Below are 16,948 nucleotides of genomic sequence, written 5' to 3'. Positions count from 1 at the left end.
TTGACTCTTAATTGATTATGATGATTATTTCTGCAGGCCTTTTTTTTTGTGTTACATAAATTAACTCATTTATTGTAGGCTAGCAATGTTTTAAATGGTGGAGCTTCTACTGGTCTTTCAATTCCTTCAGTCTCCTGATGGCCGACTTTACTGTGATGGCAGAAGTGGCGTTGTAGGTCCAGGCGCCACCAGCGACGGTTTTCATGCAGGAGTCACAATGCCAGATCCCCACCCCTCGTCTTTTCATCTTGGTTTTGCCACAGAAGGAGCAGGTGTACTTGGCATGCTGGCTTATTTCAATCTTCTTCACCATTTTCCTGAGGGAAGCACCATAACAGGTCCCGTATTCGCCCACGATTCCGACCTTCTTTGTGCGTTTAGCCATGTCGCCGCAAACTAGGTCTGAGCCCAGAGAAGTTGCAGGTTTTTTTTTTTAAACAAGTTCTTTTCTTACCAGTATGTTTTCTATTCATTCAAAATATTCATTGTGTAGGTACTAAGACTGAATGCTGGGAATGTAAAAGGAATACGATAAACCCCCCTGTTCTTGATTCAGTCTCGAAATACCAAATGAGTCTGCCTTTGGGGAAAGTTACTATCTACCGTTACTCTGTACTGTTAGATTGCTTTATCTTCTTTATATCACTTAACCACCATTTGGAATTATTTTAATTTGCCTCCTTGTTTACTGTCTGGCTTCCTAAGTAGAATGTAAGCACTGTGAGACCAGTGACTAGGTCTTGTACAGTGTTATATCTCCATTGCCTGGAAAAAATCCCTGACACTGAGTAGATTCTGTTTTTGATGAATGAATAACTAAAAGGGGCAATAGATTGAACTGGGCTTTGAAGGACGAATAGGAGTTTTCCATGCAGACAGGAGAAGGGTGTTTCAGACAGAAATACTGGTATGAACAGAGTCATGAAAATACATGGTATGTTCTTGTGCTTCTTTGGGGTTGGCCACAAAAAGCTGTTTTTGATAACAGAAAGACCATATGGATTTGAAGGACTCTGGATCCTTGGTAAAAAAAAAAACACATAAACTAAATGTGTTTCTGAGTCAAAAACTCCAGTGTAACTTTTTCCCTCTCCTCCATAGTATTTTAGTGGGATACTGGCCATTCATTATAATTAGTGATTTATAGAACTTCACTGGCATATTTACTAAAGTAGTATTATATGACAGATGTAAATTAAGGGTGTGATTCTAATGTGCCTTCAGTCTAGTATTTTGCAAATCCAGAACAGGTTATCTTTAGGGTATATAATGGACCAATCGGTGAATTTCTGAGGGTATCTGGGCAGAGGCTGTCAACATAAGTGAGCTGTGTATTAGAATCCCCTAGGGAGTTTTTTAAAATTTCATTCCTTGGCCATTCCCCACCTAGGCCAGTTAAGTCAGGAACTCTGGTAGTAGGACCCAGGAATTCATATTTTTTTAAACTTCCCCAGATGATTCCAGTACGCAGCCAAGGTTGAGAACCATTGACTTAGGGAAACACAAGGGAAGGGAGATAGTTGTAGTTCGCGGTAAGTTGAAGTATAAGGAGGGAACCCAAAGAGGACAGTCATTAAGAAAGTAATTGAAGATCAGAGCAAGATGAATACCATACGATTTCATTCATATGTGGAATTTAAGAAACAAAACAGATGAACATTCGGGGAGAGGGAGGAAAGGCAAACCAAGAAACAGATTCTTAACTGTAGAGAACAAACTGATGGTTCCCAGAGGGGAGGTGAGCAGGGGGATCGGTGAAATGGGTGATTGGGATTCAGGAGCACACTTGTCTTGACGAGCACCAGGTGTTGTATGGAAGTGTTGAATCACTACATTGTGCATGGAAACTAATATTACACTGTATGTTAACCAACTGGAATTTAAATAAAAACTTGGGAAAAAAAGTAATTGAAGAGAGTTATTAAAAGATCTTCTGAGTGTGAGAGAAGGGGTATTTTAGGAAATCAATTCAGAAATGTATGATTTTTAGAGCTTGGATTTATAGGTGGTGTCAGAGATAAAGGAAGTATACCTAGTTGTTGAGGAGGGAGAGAGTCTGAATTCCATGGGGTATGCTGTCCCCCCCATGAATTATCATTCAGAGATCCCAGCTTTTTAGTCACATGTGATGAAAAAACACTTTTTTTTTTTTTTAAGATTTTATTTATTTGTCAGAGAGCAAGAGTGATTGGGCACAAGCAGGGGGAGCAGAAGGCAGAGGGAGAAGCAGGCTCCCCGCCGACCAAGGAGCCTGATGCGGCACTCGATTCTAGGACCCTGGAATCATGACCTGATTCCATGAGCCGAAGGTAGACGCTTAACTGACTGAGCCATCCAGGCATCCCTAAACACTGTTCTTGAAGTAAAACATTGTGGGTCATAGTCCTAGATTTTCCACTATTAGTTATGTTCATTTAGTTCAGTTTACCAACCATTTATTAAGTGCTGTACACTGTTGGACTCTGGAGATGGATTAGATACAACTCTTGCCATTTAGGATCTGACATTCTAGGGATTTCTTTGTGCAACTAGTTAGGCAGTTCTTAACTTCTCTGGGCCTTTCTCCATCTGTGAAATGTGGGGATATGATGAAATTTTTTCTGAGGTTCCTTTCAGCTTTGACATCATATTGCAGTGATTGCAAGTAAAATCTTGGTAAAGATCAGCACCTCTTAGTAATTATGTAGTTTTCTTCAGTAGAAAAAAAAAAACAACCCAAGAAAAAGTATAGCTAAGGGTTTAAATTGAAAGAATCCCAGGACCTTATCACACCCTTTTCCCTGTTTTACCTTTCTGTCAGGTTCTGTGGGGTTTTGACAAGTACCCTTGGTAAGGAGGAGTGGAGAGTGGATGTCCCTGGGGAGGAAGTGTAGGGTTAGAGTCCGAGAAGAGCCTGCTAGAAGCCTTGCTGTTGTAGAGCTGCGGGCAGATGGGGAAGTGTGGCACCCAAGAACGGTTTTGAGATCCTCCATTGTTCCCAGCACCTTGTTGAGGAGTTCCTGGCCACATTTGTCACCCAGCTGAAGTCTGCTAAATTGGGAACAAAGTGCTCCTTATGCCCGCGGCTGTCAGGATGAACTTCGGAGAACCGGGGCCGTGTCTTTCTGAGCGTTCTTGGGTATTGCACATATTCATTGTTTTCTCTGGGAGGTTGTTGGGATAGTGGAGAGGGGAAGGGGAAGGGGATGTGGGAGGCAAAAAAAGTTTCCAGAAAAAGAAAAGAAAAAAAAAAAAAGCCACCGGTCAAGAGCTGTTTGTGAGAACGGGAGCTGGGTGGGAGGGCTGTGGTACCTTGTAGACTATTGCATTCCTCACTGCAGTCCTGCTTTGGGGGACATAACACTAATAATAACTGTGGTTATTTTAATTTTTTCGTGATACTCTCAGCTTTCACTTCTGTTATAAATCTATTAGCGACTGTTAAAGGATTTTTTTTAATGTAAATGTTGCACTCAACATATTGGTCCAGTCTAGAGGCTGTACCATGATTTCTATTTAGATATCCTGGATCCTCAGGCCTCAGATTACTCTCCAACCATTTCCTCTCCCACTGCCCACTTCCCGTTTTATTCTGCAGTTCTTGTGTGCGCCACATGACCCTTCTCAGCGCCTGAATGCCTAGCACTGTGCTGGTTGTTGAGGATGTGGAGGGAGGCAGACAGTCCCTGTCCTTGGGAGCTCTCAGTATAGAGGGGGGAGACTGATGCTGAGGAGAGGTGCAGTGTGGTGAGTGCAGGGGGAAAGGTGAGTGAGCGATGAGATGGGCGGGAGGGGGCACCTAATCCAGCCTGGGCAGCGTGGGTGGCAGGGACCTGGGGGTTGTAACAGGAGCGACATTTCTGTATGTTCAGACAATGGAAGAAACAGGGAAATACTGGCTTAATGGATAGAACACAGGGAAGGGAGTTAGGACCCTTCCTCTGTCGTCTTTTGTGTGCAAAAGTACAGCAGCTTTCTTTGCTTCCTACTCCTGGCAGCGGATTATCTCTTCCTCCGGAATTATGTGGGTTGGAGAAGAATGGAGAGGAATGGGCCCACCTGCATGGCGGGGAGAGGGAGGCATTAGGGATGTGGGTGTTTAAAAGCTCTTGGCATGACTGGCTATAAGTACAGATGGCTATTTGTGTTACCATTATTGTAGCTCTTATTCCTGCATTCCCTTTCGTGTGCTTCTTTACAGGGATAATTGTGGGGTCCCAACTTCTGTCTCTCCCTGCTGCCAGCTAAAGTCGATGCTGATGTGTTGTGCATTACAGAGCGTACAAGGACTTCTGTGTGGGCTGTCGTCTTAGTGCTGCCATAAATTTTTGGGGCCTCTGCAGCATCAGGGGAAAACAATTTTTTGTTGTTATTGAAATCCACATTGGTGAAAACATTAAAAAAAATGAGTACACCAAATTTTAGTGAGGGATTGACTTCTAAATGGAGCTAAAATTAACTTCGGTGAGTGTTTGGATTTCAAAAGTGTTAGATACCAAGGGTTGGCTATCCAGGGAAAAGGTGATTTGTCTGGGAATCTGACAAATCCTAGTCATGTTCTGGGTAAAACTGAGGGGAGTGAAACAGAAAGAGGATGGGTTTTATTGCTGATCTGCTTTTTTTTTTTTTTTTTAAGATTTTATTTATTTATTTATTTAAAGCATGAGTTGGGGGAGAGGGAGAGAAAATCTCAGGCAGACTCCCCGCTGAGCACAGAGCCTGACGTGGGGCTTGATCTCATGACCCTGAGCCGAAATCATGCGTCACACCCTTAACCGACTAAGCCACCCAGGAGCCCCCAATCTGCCATTTCTTTGTTGTGTGACCTTGTCCAGGCCACTTTTCTCATCAGTAAACTGGAGCTAATAATAGCTATCACTGAGTTGTTGTGACAATTAAACATTTATTATTCCACTACTAAAGACCTTCCACAGGCTTCTTTCCTGGTATTTATGTCCCAGCAAGGTGAATCACTTGCTGTTTCTTTCCCCCTTCTTGCCTTTGGACATCTTTTCTTGTATGGCTTTTTACCTGCCTGCTCAGAAAATTTTCCATCAAGTAAAACACACATGAATTCATAAACCTGGCAAATTTACGTTAATACTCTACTGTTATTTAGATCTCAGCTATTTGGTGTTCCATTTTTAAGGAAACCTTTCCCTGTTCTCACTCCAGTCCAGAAGGTATTCTTTCTGTGATGTTCCGTAGCACTCTTTGTCTGTCTCCCTTGCGAAACTGTATTTTCTGGAGACAGTGGCGGTCACGTGTGCTATTGTTACCGCTGTGTATCCTGTGCCGCCTCCTTCCCTTCCCTGAAGTGATGTAGGGTCTGAACCTAAGCTACCTGCAAAACTCAGGACAACACCAAGAGGCACTGCATCCCGCCTGTCCACAGTTGGTTTATAACCAGAAAAAAACCACTTAATTTACACATAATTGATGGTAAAACCTACTTCCTCTGGGGGTAAATTTGGATTTTAGAGTCATTGAAGCAGGGAGCCAAGTAAACCTGATTCTTGATGCGTTGGTAGAGCTTCAGACCTTTGCTGTTTTTCATGCATAGTAGTTACTTTTCTGCTTTGAGGAGAAAGCCACTAGAAATTAAGCGTATGACTTCTGGCAGGAATCCAGTGTCGCAGTTGGGCCAAACAGTCTTAATCCCATCACAACCACTACTTTCTAGAAGAGGACCCCTTTAAGCAAAATATCGACTACCTCTGGGGATGATATAAACCTAAGGGGAACAGTAGTTTGAGACTCCTCAAATATCCTTGTATTACCCCCATCCCCCTTATTTTCTTTAGGGCTGTTTAGACCTTGGAGGAATGAGTGAGAAAGAGTGTGTGTGTGTGTGTGTGTTCGTGTTAGACAGGGACCTTTCACTCACATGACTTAATAAATACATTCCATTGTGGCCATTGGTCTATTTGTCCTATACATCGCAAAGTGTGACCCTCTGATGGGTCACTCGGAACTTATGATAGAGTGAGGGCCAACATTTCCTATGTACGGAAGTAAAGACCAACCATGGCACTTTTAACCCTTTATCACTTTACAAGTCTGTCTGTCTCTATTAGGCTGACTTCCTTGAGGGCAGGGATGGCCTGATTCATTTCACGTCCTCAGTGGTCAGCACACATGCTGGCATGTCGCTCAGTACACAGTGGTTAGCTGTTTGTGGAACTAGGTAGTATGGTGCGGTAGAAGAGGGAAGGCTTTCAAATTTGGCAGACCTCAGTCAGAGTGGGTCCAGCACTTGTTAGCTGGAGGACCTTCGACCAGGTTTTAACTTTGAGCTTCAGTATCAGCTTTTTTGTGAAGATAAAGATATTGTGCCCTGCACACCTCCTGGCACTGGAGGGCTATTTTCCCCCAAATATTTATTTTGAAATAACTTCACAATTAGAAAAGAGTTGCCAGAACAACTAAAAAAATAAAAATAAATAAAAAACCCCACAAAATAGAAGAAAAACTCTCAAAGTACCTATATTCCTTTTACTCAGATTTCCCAGTTAATATTTTTTTGTGTTTGCTCCATTGTCCACTTTCTCTCTCTTTTTTAAAAGATTTTATTTATTGAGAGAGAGACAGTGCAAGCGAGAGAGTGAGCACGAGCAGGGAAGAGGGACAGAGGGAGAGGGAGAAGCAGACTCCCTGCTGAGCAGGGAGCCTGATGTGGGGCTTGATCCCAGGACCCTGAGATCATGACCCGAGCCAAAGGCAGACACTTAACCAACTGAGCCACCCAGGCGCCCCTGTCCACTCTCTTTATGTGTGTGTATACATGCACACTCTTTATCGTTATTTTCTAAATTTTGAGAGCAAGCCACGGATCTGATATCCTTTCACTGGGAAACACTTCAGTGTGTATTCCCCCAATAGGACTGTCTTACATAGCCTGGATCTGCTCTCCAGATGAGGAGAGTGTATTGGTGCACTGTCACCATCCATCCACAGAGCCCATGAACATGTTGCCAGCTGTCCCGGTAATGTCTTTTTTCTGTTTTGGTCCAGGGTCCTCTCTAGGGATAGGTGTTACATTTAGTTGCATGTCTCCTCAGACTCCTTCAGTCTGGAACAGTTCTGAGTCTTCTTTGCCTTTTTTTCATGTCCTTGACATTTTGAAGTTCTAGATCTGGGTCCATCTGTTTCTTCGTGACAACTGTCGTATCATTTTTGTCAGGAATATGCTGTGCCCTTAGTGTATCACCTGGAGGCAAATGAGATCTACCTGTCCCACTACCAGGGATGCTAACCTTGATCACTTGGTTAAGTTGGTGTTTGCCACATTTCTTCAGATTCAATTCATCATTTTTCTGTTTGTTATTGATTATTATGTTGTGCAAAGATAGTCTGAGATTGTACCACTATCCTGGTGCTCACCAGACCTCTGCCTCACAGCCTTAGCATCCACTGACAACTCCTTCCTGGGATAGTTTCCAGATGGTGATTCTCTGTTTCTGTCTGTCTGTATTTATTAGCTGGCATTCCACTGTAAAGAAGAGTTTCCTCGGGGTGCTTGGGTGGCTCAGTCGTTGAGCGTCTGCCTTCGGCTCAGGTCATGATCCCAGGGTCCTGGGATCGAGCCCCGCGTGGGGCTCCCTGCTCGGCGGGAGGCCTGCTTCTCCCTCTCCCACTCCCCCTGCTTGTGTTCCTCTCTCGCTGTGTCTCTCTGTCAAATAAATAAATAAAATCTTAAAAAAAAAAAAAAGTTTTCTCATTTGCTTATTTCTGTCAGCAGGGATTCATGGATTCCTATTTTATTCAATAGGTTGTAATAGGTTGTAACTTTACATTCTGATCCTTAAGCTGTACCCAGTTTAGCCAGTGGGAACTGCTTTTTTTTTTTTTAAAGATTTTATTTATTTGAGACAGAATGAGAGAGACAGAGAGCACATGAGAGGGGGGAGGGTCAGAGGGAGAAGCAGGCTCCCTGCCAAGCAGGGAGCCCGATGCGGGACTCGATCCAGGGACTCCAGGATCATGACCTGAGCCGAAGGCAGTTGCTTAACCAACTGAGCCACCCAGGCGCCCCCAGTGGGAACTGCTTTATGCTGGCTCCTTTGTTCTGTTGGCTTGACCCCATCATTTATGGGACATTTCTTGATTTGCTGGCACAAGATTTTCCAAGCTTATCTTGTTCTTTTCCTGCTCTAGCCCTGGAATCAGCCATTTCCAAGGAGCCCGGCTTCTTTTAAATGGAGGATAGTAATTAGAAACCAAAATCTGGGTGCGAAGGTGTACACATTGCTGCTGGGGTGTCACTGGCTCTAGGCTCTCTCAGCAGACAGAAAATACACGTATATATATATGTACACACGCCATATATATGTACATCTGTGACTATTTCTATATTTCTAGGTGAATGTGCAAACACGTATAATGTTTGTATGTGTGTGAGCGTATATCTGTGTGTGTGTGTGTGTGTATGTTATAGATTTTACATTGTAAAACCATGAGTTTTAGATCATAAAACTAGAATTCATTTGATAGCTCCATCTTAAGTCCAGCCAACCTCTTTTCAGTTTTGTAAAATATTCTCAAGTAGGAAAAAACTTAGCTCCTTTTATCCTCAGCATATTTACTTATTTCATTTATTTGTTTGGTGTAACCAATTTCCCAGCCACCCAGGCGCCCCATCTTATCTTTTCTTTTCTTTCTCTCTCTCTCTTTCTCTCTCTCCTTCCTTCCTTCCTTCCTTCCTTCCTTCCTTCCTTCCTTCCTTCCTTCGTGTGTATGGGCATATGTCTTCATTTCTTTTGGGTAAATACCTACAAGTAGGGTTGCTGTCTTATCTTAAGCATGTTTAAGAAACTGCCAAACTGTTTTCCAAAGTGGCTTACCATTTTTGCATTCCCATCAGCATTGAATGTATGAAGAAGTTCTAGTCGCTCCACATCCTTTCCATTATCTGGTATTGTCAATTAAAAAAAAATGTTGAATCCTTCTCATAGGTATGTAATGGTATCTCTTTGCGGCTTTAAATATTATTTCCCTAGGGCGCCTGGGTGGCTCAGTCGTTAAGTGTCTGCCTTCGGCTCAGGTCATGATCCCAGGGTCCTGGGATCGAGTCCCACATCGGGCTCTCTGCTCCGCGGGAAGCCTGCTTTTCCCTCTCCACTCCCCTGCTTGTGTTCCTGCTCTCGCTATGTCTTTCTCTGTCAAATAAAAAAAAAAAAATTACTGGGCGCCTGGGTGGCTCAGTTGGTTAAGCAACTGCCTTCGGCTCAGGTCATGATCCTGGAGTCCCGGGATCAAGTCCTGCATCGGGCTCCCTGCTCAGCGGGGAGTCTGCTTCTCCCTCTGACCCTCCCCCCTCTCATGTGCTCTCTCTCTCTCTCAAATAAATAAATAAAATCTTAAAAAAAAAAATTATTTCCCTAAATATTAATGGTGTTGAGCATCTTTTCATTTGCATATTTGCCATCCATATCTCTGATGGTCTGTTAAACCTTTTGCTCATTTTAAAAATTGGGTTGTTTGTTGTCTTTTTTTTTAAGATTTTATTTATTTGAGAGAGAGAGAGAGAGAGAGAGAGAATGAGTGGGGGAGGGGCAGAGGGAGAGGGAGAAGCAGGCTCCCTGCAGAGCAGGGAGCCCAGTGTGGGACTCGACCCCAGGACCTGGGATCATGACCCGAGCCGAAGGCAGACGCTTAACTGACTGAGCCACCCAGGTGTCGGGTTGTTTGTTGTCTTAATGAGTTTTTTTTTTTTTAAAGATTTTATTTATTTATTTGAGAGAGAGAATGAGATAGAGCATGAGAGGGGGGAGGGTCAGAGGGAGAAGCAGACTCCCTGCTGAGCAGGGAGCCCGATGCGGGACTCGATCCCGGGACTCCAGGATCATGACCTGAGCCGAAGGCAGCCGCTTAACCAACTGAGCCACCCAGGCGCCCCGTCTTAATGAGTTTTGAGAGTTCTTTATATACTCTTGTTTCTCGTCCTTAATCAGTTATGTGTTTACAAATATTTTTTCCCATTGTGTCATTTTAAGTTATAAATATAGCTTCTTTATATAACGTTATAGTTACGTAGAAAGGTTGGACTGGATTCTTTGGGGCTTTCCATATAGCCTTTATGCTGTGAATACCCAAGAGTCATCTTGGTAAGAGGATCAATCTAGGCTTGAGGGGAGTTGGAGATCCTGGAGGATCCGGTGGACTTAATTGCCTCCTCCCAGTGACTGACTGAAGGTACTTGTTGAGAAAAGAAAGGAAGGACTGATGGAAAAATACGAGGGGTGATGGTGGTGGCTGGAGTCTTTGGTGGGAGAGTCCAATGTAGCCAGTTCCAGGGTGGGAGAATGGCTGCTAGAACTGTTCACAATAGAAAGGTAAGGAGCATGAGAGGGGCCAGGGAGCTTTAACATGGATTGTGTTAAAAGTGTTGAACCTAGATGAGATCTAGCCAGGGGTTCATTTGGCAGAAAGAGAGAGGCTTCGCAAGGGGATGTGACTTTCTGAAGATTATGGGGGTTGTGAAGTCGCAGAGCTGGGACTTAAATTCAGATCTTTGAGAACAGCTGTGAAGAAGGGCCTCAGCACATAAGAGGCAGGGGAAAAAACTAGAATTCTGACTAAGCTAGGGTGACCTGTTTTTGTTATTCTGCATGTCTTCCACATAATTTGTAAATACTCTTCTTGTATTTTCTCAATATTTAGTAAAACATAACAAAACTGGAATGACAGCAGAATTGGTGATTGGTAAGAGTTTGACTATAAATCCAATTGGAATATATTTTGGGTTAAACAGAAAACACTAGAAATCAAATAGGAATGCATTTTTGGCACAGCAAGAATGTTCGGTTCTTTCTGACACCCAAAGGGAAAGGATACTAAAGACAACAAGAGATCATAGATCTGGCTTTTGCTGTTATAATTAGCTATGAAAATACTAACTCTCAAGATTAGGATTTACTGGAATAAGAATTGCTTTTGGATTAAAAGAGAATGGTGAAAGGAAATATCTGAAAAAACCTGATAATAATAGTTATTATTTTATTGGATTCCTGCTCTAATTCAGGCACTGTGTTAGGCTCCTTGCGATTACATTTTCCTGATCCTTCCATAACCTTGCAAAGTATTTGGTGATATTACATTCCTGTTTTATACATGTAGAAATTGAGATTCAGAGAAGTTAAATAACCTGTCCAAAGTCATAACTGGGATTCATCCCTGGGCCTGTGTGGCACCATAGCTTGGTGTCTTTTCACTATGTTGGGGCTAATCATGGTGTCCTGTGTAGACCAGCATTCTTCCACAGTGGTTTCTTACCAGTTCACTACAAGATAGGTACAGAAACTGATTGTGAGCACTGAGAAACTTTTATAGCAATTTGACAGAGTAATTTTATGATTGTCAAATCCAGTGATAACAAGCTTGGGCTTGTATTTTGTATGTCTTTGTTTCTTAAAATTTCAGTTTTTTCTAGTAATTAATTTTATGGCGTTTTATAAAAGTACCATTCTATGATGGATTGGAACTTTACGAACAGAATTGCTGCAAGTCGTTAGCGCAGCCCTGCCCTGTACCGGGCCACGTCTCTGCTCTTGAGATGCTTGTGCATCACTGTACAGTGTGCTGTTGCCCTGTGGTGGACTCCGAGTTCCGAATGGTGGGGGGGGGGGACAGGGTCAGAGAAAGGGAAAGAGGCAGTAGGGAGAGGTGAGAAGAATCTTTGGGATAAGTCTCCAAACTGCCCTCAAGTGGTAGCAGTAAGGAAGGGTGAAGCCCAGTTCTCTCCTAAGATGAGGAGGCACACTGTGCCTCCTTTGGTCAGATATTATGCTTGAATTATGGTTGGCTTTCTGCTGAGTCCTCACTTGCTTTTTATTACACCCTGCAGTGATGCTGGTGTTCTAGAGGAGGACAAATATGGGAGACGGAATTTACAGAAATTAAGTTAACTGAAGGCAGAAATTCTGAAAATCGAAAACCTCCTTTTCTCTCCTCACAGCTACACACACATGAACCCGTACCTTGAAGTATTTTCCCTTTAAGGAAAAGACTGCAGTTCTTTGGCAGGGCCGAGAGTTTTGATTGGCCCCCTCTACTGCTGTTTGCCACGAAGAATCCTGACCAGTCCAGTTTTGTTTAGAGCTGGTTTGGGAGTCAGCCGAGCTGCCAGGTTCTGTGTACCTAATTTGAAATGTGCTAGTGTTCAGGGAGTGGTGGGCCAGGTTCCTGGGATGCACCTCCTGCAGTTCAGCTTTCCACGTTCCAGGAGGAAATGTGACCCTGCTGTTTCTGGAGTCCCATGTCAGAGACTCTTACTTCTCTCTGAATGCCTTTGAAGTCCTGCCAGTTTAGGGAGGGGGGAGGTTCAACTCACCGAAGGGTCATGTTTTTCGGGAGCTTACCCAGAATGGGACACCATATGCAGTGGTGCAGGAAAAGGAACCACTCATCCTTCAGGTTAACTAGGATTTGAGATTAAAGAAAGTGGTCTCAGTTTTATGGGATTGTTTTTCTCTCCACTCCCAGATCTGAAATGGCAAAACAGACCCTCTAAGAACTAGACTCCTGTTGGTGACCAATTTTAGTTATGAAGGAAACATCAGTCACCTTGACCTGCGATAAAGACAGGTATTGCACGGTCCGACCTCTTGCCTAATTCCTTATGTGTGGTCTGCAGTAATGCCTGCCATTCTGGTTGTGGCTGAGGGTGTAGCTGAAGGCAAGGCGATGGACACATAGCAGTTCTAATCCTGAACCTTTTACTTGCTCAGCTGGTTCTTAATCCCTAGGACCCAGCCTAGGGTCAAGAATTTGTTCCTGATTGCCATAGGTACAACTGTTTTGAGACGGTTTGCAGTGCTCCTGCGCTGGTGACCGCTGCAGCCTGGGGGGTGGTGTATGTAGGTCCGCCCCTCACTCTGTGGATAGAAATGTATTGAGGGGCGCCTGGGTGGCTCAGTCGTTAAGCGTCTGCCTTCGGCTCAGGTCATGATCGCAGGGTCCTGGGATCGAGCCCCACGTCAGGCTCCCTGCTCATCGGGAAGCTTGCTTCTCTCTCTCTCCCTGCTTGTGTTCCCTCTCTCGCTGTCTCTCTCTCTGTCAAAAAATAAATAAAATCTTAAAAAAAAAAAAGAAACGTATTGAGCATTTAATTAGCCCTGTGATAAGTTTAGGCAGTTTATAATGCCAGCCTTTAAATTTCATGGTGAAATAATTTTGATAATTTTCAGATTTATTAGAACCCTTTTAAGAGTTTAACAGACGCAGGAAGGTAAGAGATAAGAGAATGAGGCACACAGAGGAAGCAGCAGACAGGGATCTCATAGTACTTTAAAATTACCTCATTGTTACCAAGTCCTGAACTAAAATTATATTTTAACAGCTCTGTCTCTCTCCAGTAGACGATTCTTTTCCTGAGGATGGGGTAGTTTCTAATTCTGTTTTTTTTTTTTTTCTGTATTCCCCAGAGAATCTGGTCTTCTTGGTAGATTCAACAAATATTTGTTGAGATCAATTAAATAAATAAGCTTCTAAGCACAAAGAACAGAGTTGTATTTCAGTGGTTTCTTTGTGAATTGAATTCTCCAGGTCTCTGTGCTATACTTCTCTGATTAGGTTGCTGGGCCCAGATGACTAGCCTGGTACTTGCCTTTAAACATTTTATCCCCTGCCTTGGTTGTGTTGTCGCTAAGCGATATGAACACAGGGGATGTGGCTTATAAAGTGTACTCAGCTGGGGGCACCTGGGTGCCTCAGTCGTTAAGTGTCTGCCTTCGGCTCAGGTCATGATCTCAGGGTCCTGGGATCGAGCCCCACATCAGGCTCGCTGTTCAGTGGGAAGCCTGCTTCTCCCTCTCCCACTCCCCCTGTTTGTGTTCCCTCTCTCGCTGTGTCTCTCTCTATCAAATAAATAAATAAAATCTTTAAAAAAAATAAAGTGTACTTAGCTGACAGGCTCTGCCCATTCTCCACCACCACACACCTAACTCATTTCTGTATGGTCTTTGGGAGTAGTAAGAAAATTCCTTTGAAGTGCTGATTCCTAGGTGAAGCTGGTGGCTAGTTGTGTATGTACTCTTTATTTTTGTGGAATTTGAGGAGGTAGTGGTGCTGGAAATAATCTTAGAGAGTCTGCTGTACCCCCACATTTTGCCAGTGAAAAAACATACCCAGAAAGGTGTTCAGTGGTTTATTCCTAACCACATGGGTACTTCATGGCCATCAAGACTGTTCTCCTGGTCTCCTGGATCTTAGGTCTAGGCATTTACCACACTACCAGAGAAGTTTTAAGTCTTGTTTTTTTTTTTTTATTTTTTATAGAAAGCATCAGTAAAAATCGAATTCCTGCAAAAGCAAATATTGGCAATTTAGGAATGTGAGTGGAAAAACATTTTCCCTTTTGAATGCTAGGAGAGCTATCCCACAGTTTCTCTTTCTACTCTTTCTACTCTGATGTTACAAGACGAAAAAGTTTCATAAAGGATATGCTTCATTTAATGCAGAAAAAAGTAGGCCACTTTGCATTTCTAAAAATAACGCTTAAAACATCCCAAAATTGTGTAAAGAGGTATTTTAGTCGCACAAATGCTGTAATTTTCTGGGGGTTCCTGGGCCCCGGGAGCATGCTAGCTCTCTGAATGCTTTATGTTCTTATAGGACTCTTGTTTGAGGTGACCCCAGAATGGGAGATGGAGAAATGTGCTCTGAAGGGTGATTTGGGGGGAAGGGATGAGAAAGTTGCAGGCGGGAAAGCTCAGCATAGTGGTTTTAGGGAGTTTTCATTTCATTTTAAGTTTTTAAAGGAAAGGTCTGCTAGAAGCTTGGTACTAACTGATTCCAGATGGGTCTGCTACAGTACAAAGGTTTTCAGTGTGTTTGGGATAGGGCAGACCAAAAGGGCCCCCTGAGCACTTCCTGTGCAGCTCTGCAATTGTACTCACCTAATCAGAAACAGCCCTGCCTGCTGGAGCTCAAGGGCAGCCATCTTGGGTTCTCTTCGTGCCTGATTCTGTGAACTGCCCTTTCCTCCTGTCTGGGTTTACCTCCGCATCCTAGTCCCCTTCCCTCTCTAATCTCTTCTCCATTTGTTTGCAGGGAACATTTTATGTATATATGTATGTATGTTCCTCCCTATTCCTTGTGGGGTGGGAGCTGGGAGCAGGGGAGAGGGGGAAAGGGCGGGGGGAAGGGAGGAGGAGGGTAGAATGGCCAAATTAAAGGCAGATGCTGAAAGACTTTTTTCCTGGACCCGGGAGATATTTGCTGGCAGTGGATAACGGGAACATGAGAATGTGAAGCAGACTTGGAAAATGAAGCCACCATCCATCCATCCGTCCGTTCATTCATTCTCTCTTTTTCCCTCCAATCCTGTACTCTTTCCAAAAGGTTCAGAATGTTGCAAGTGGGTAGTTTGTTTACATTATAAACTGAGTGTCACTGGCCCTTTCTGGTTGTTTGCCAAAGGGAGAGTTTGACGGTGATTTTAAATCCAGTAGAATAGAAAGGTATTTTGCACTCAGATCCCAGCATTGTTGCCACAGGATCATCCCTTCTGTGCTCTCATGTCTGCTTGAATTTGGCCAGCTTCTTAGCTATTGCAGGTGCTCTGCATAGGTTAAAAGAGGATTTTTGGTGATGCTCTGCTGCAGCGACAGTCGTTCTTAGGGGCCTTCCAGACTCCGCTTGGGATATACTTTATGCATAAATTTGACTATTTTGGTGCAGATGCCTGTTAGACTTGAGGGTATGCTTGGTGTTTGAATCTCATTTTTTTTTTTGGATCTAGCTGATGGTTGCAGAATGTGGTCCCAGAGTTTTATCTGGGTCTTTATAGTTTTTTTTCTGATCCATTTGGCTGTTGTATCCATGTTGTTGCATAAATGCGAATTTATTCAGATAGAATATTGAAAAATACTATGTAGACATAAAATTTCCAGCAGCGTAAGTTTGTTTTCCTGACCTGTCCATACTTTCAGTGCCCCTTTTGTCGTCATGTAAGTATGGTGATCACTTTTTTTTTTGAGTCATATGTGTGGAATATATTGTCTGGTTGACAATTTTTGTGCTGTTTCTAGATAGTGGGGTTGTCTGGGAGATATAGTTGGGAAATGGAAATACATGAATTTCTGGGATATTCTGATGTTAGCGGGAATGTCAGAGTGTAAAATTGGGATTTCGTAAACTAGGTCACATAGTCACCCTTCTTATGAGTGAGTCTTAGTAATATGGCATTGAAGCTAATGGAGAATTACCTGGTATTTTTTAACCATCAGCTGCTTGTAATAACGTTCTCAGTTTACCAGTAGGATCTTCCCTCTTACCTTTATTTTTTAAAATCCCCCTTTAGGCGTGAAGGAGAGAAGGCAGCTAAGGTGTGTTTGTTTGTCTTGGCTATTATTTGCCAAGTATCAAACTCCTGTTGCCTCACTTAATACTTGGTGGCCTTAACTCCATTTGCAGAGGAGAAAAATGCTCTTGCCCAGTGTCACACAACCAGTAAGCGTCAGAGACCGCTTCAACCCATTATATTCTGGATCCAAAGGCGGTATATGTTCTCTCGCACTCCGAGTTATATCTAAGTCCTAAACTCTTCTCAGAAAAAAATTCTTTTCTAAGGGGAAGGCAGTGATTAAAATTTTTTTAAGATCATTTAAAACTTACTTTTGTCATCTTCCTCCCTTTTTCGGCATGCTGACTTCATGCCTCTAATATATAAAAAGCTGATACTGGAGAAAGAAAGGTGAACCATTTAATTACTGTTCATAGGCTTTGAGGCTCTGAAAGTTGCTTTTTTTTTAATTGAAAATTTTACTGGGATAATTGTAGATTAACATGCAGTTGTACAAGAGCCGCTTTTTTTTTTTTTTTTAAAGATTTTATTTATTTATTTGACAGAGAGAGACACAGCGAGAGAGGGAACACAAGCAGGGGGAGTGGGAGAGGGAGAAGCAGGCTTCCTGCTGAGCAGGGAGCCCGATGCGGGGCTCGATCCCAGGACCCTGAGACCATGACC

At 43.2% G+C, this 16,948-nt stretch overlaps 1 protein-coding gene and 1 pseudogene across 1 annotated transcript in view; one reads left to right on the top strand and one right to left on the bottom strand.

Moving 5' to 3' along the window:
* Positions 1 to 16,948, top strand: part of RBFOX2 (RNA binding fox-1 homolog 2) — a 274,449-nt gene that overhangs the window by 37,857 nt on the left and 219,644 nt on the right. The gene's annotated exons all lie outside the window — the stretch shown is intronic.
* LOC102746958 (large ribosomal subunit protein eL43 pseudogene) lies at positions 81 to 406 on the bottom strand (annotated as a pseudogene).

The sequence above is a fragment of the Leptonychotes weddellii genome, chromosome 5 (genome assembly GCF_054177405.1).
Source record: "Leptonychotes weddellii isolate Sample4059 chromosome 5, ASM5417740v2, whole genome shotgun sequence".
NCBI classification, from domain to species: Eukaryota; Metazoa; Chordata; class Mammalia; order Carnivora; family Phocidae; genus Leptonychotes; species Leptonychotes weddellii.
The sequence above is the reverse complement of the archived record's forward strand: the minus strand, read 5'-3'. Positions and strand labels throughout refer to the sequence as shown.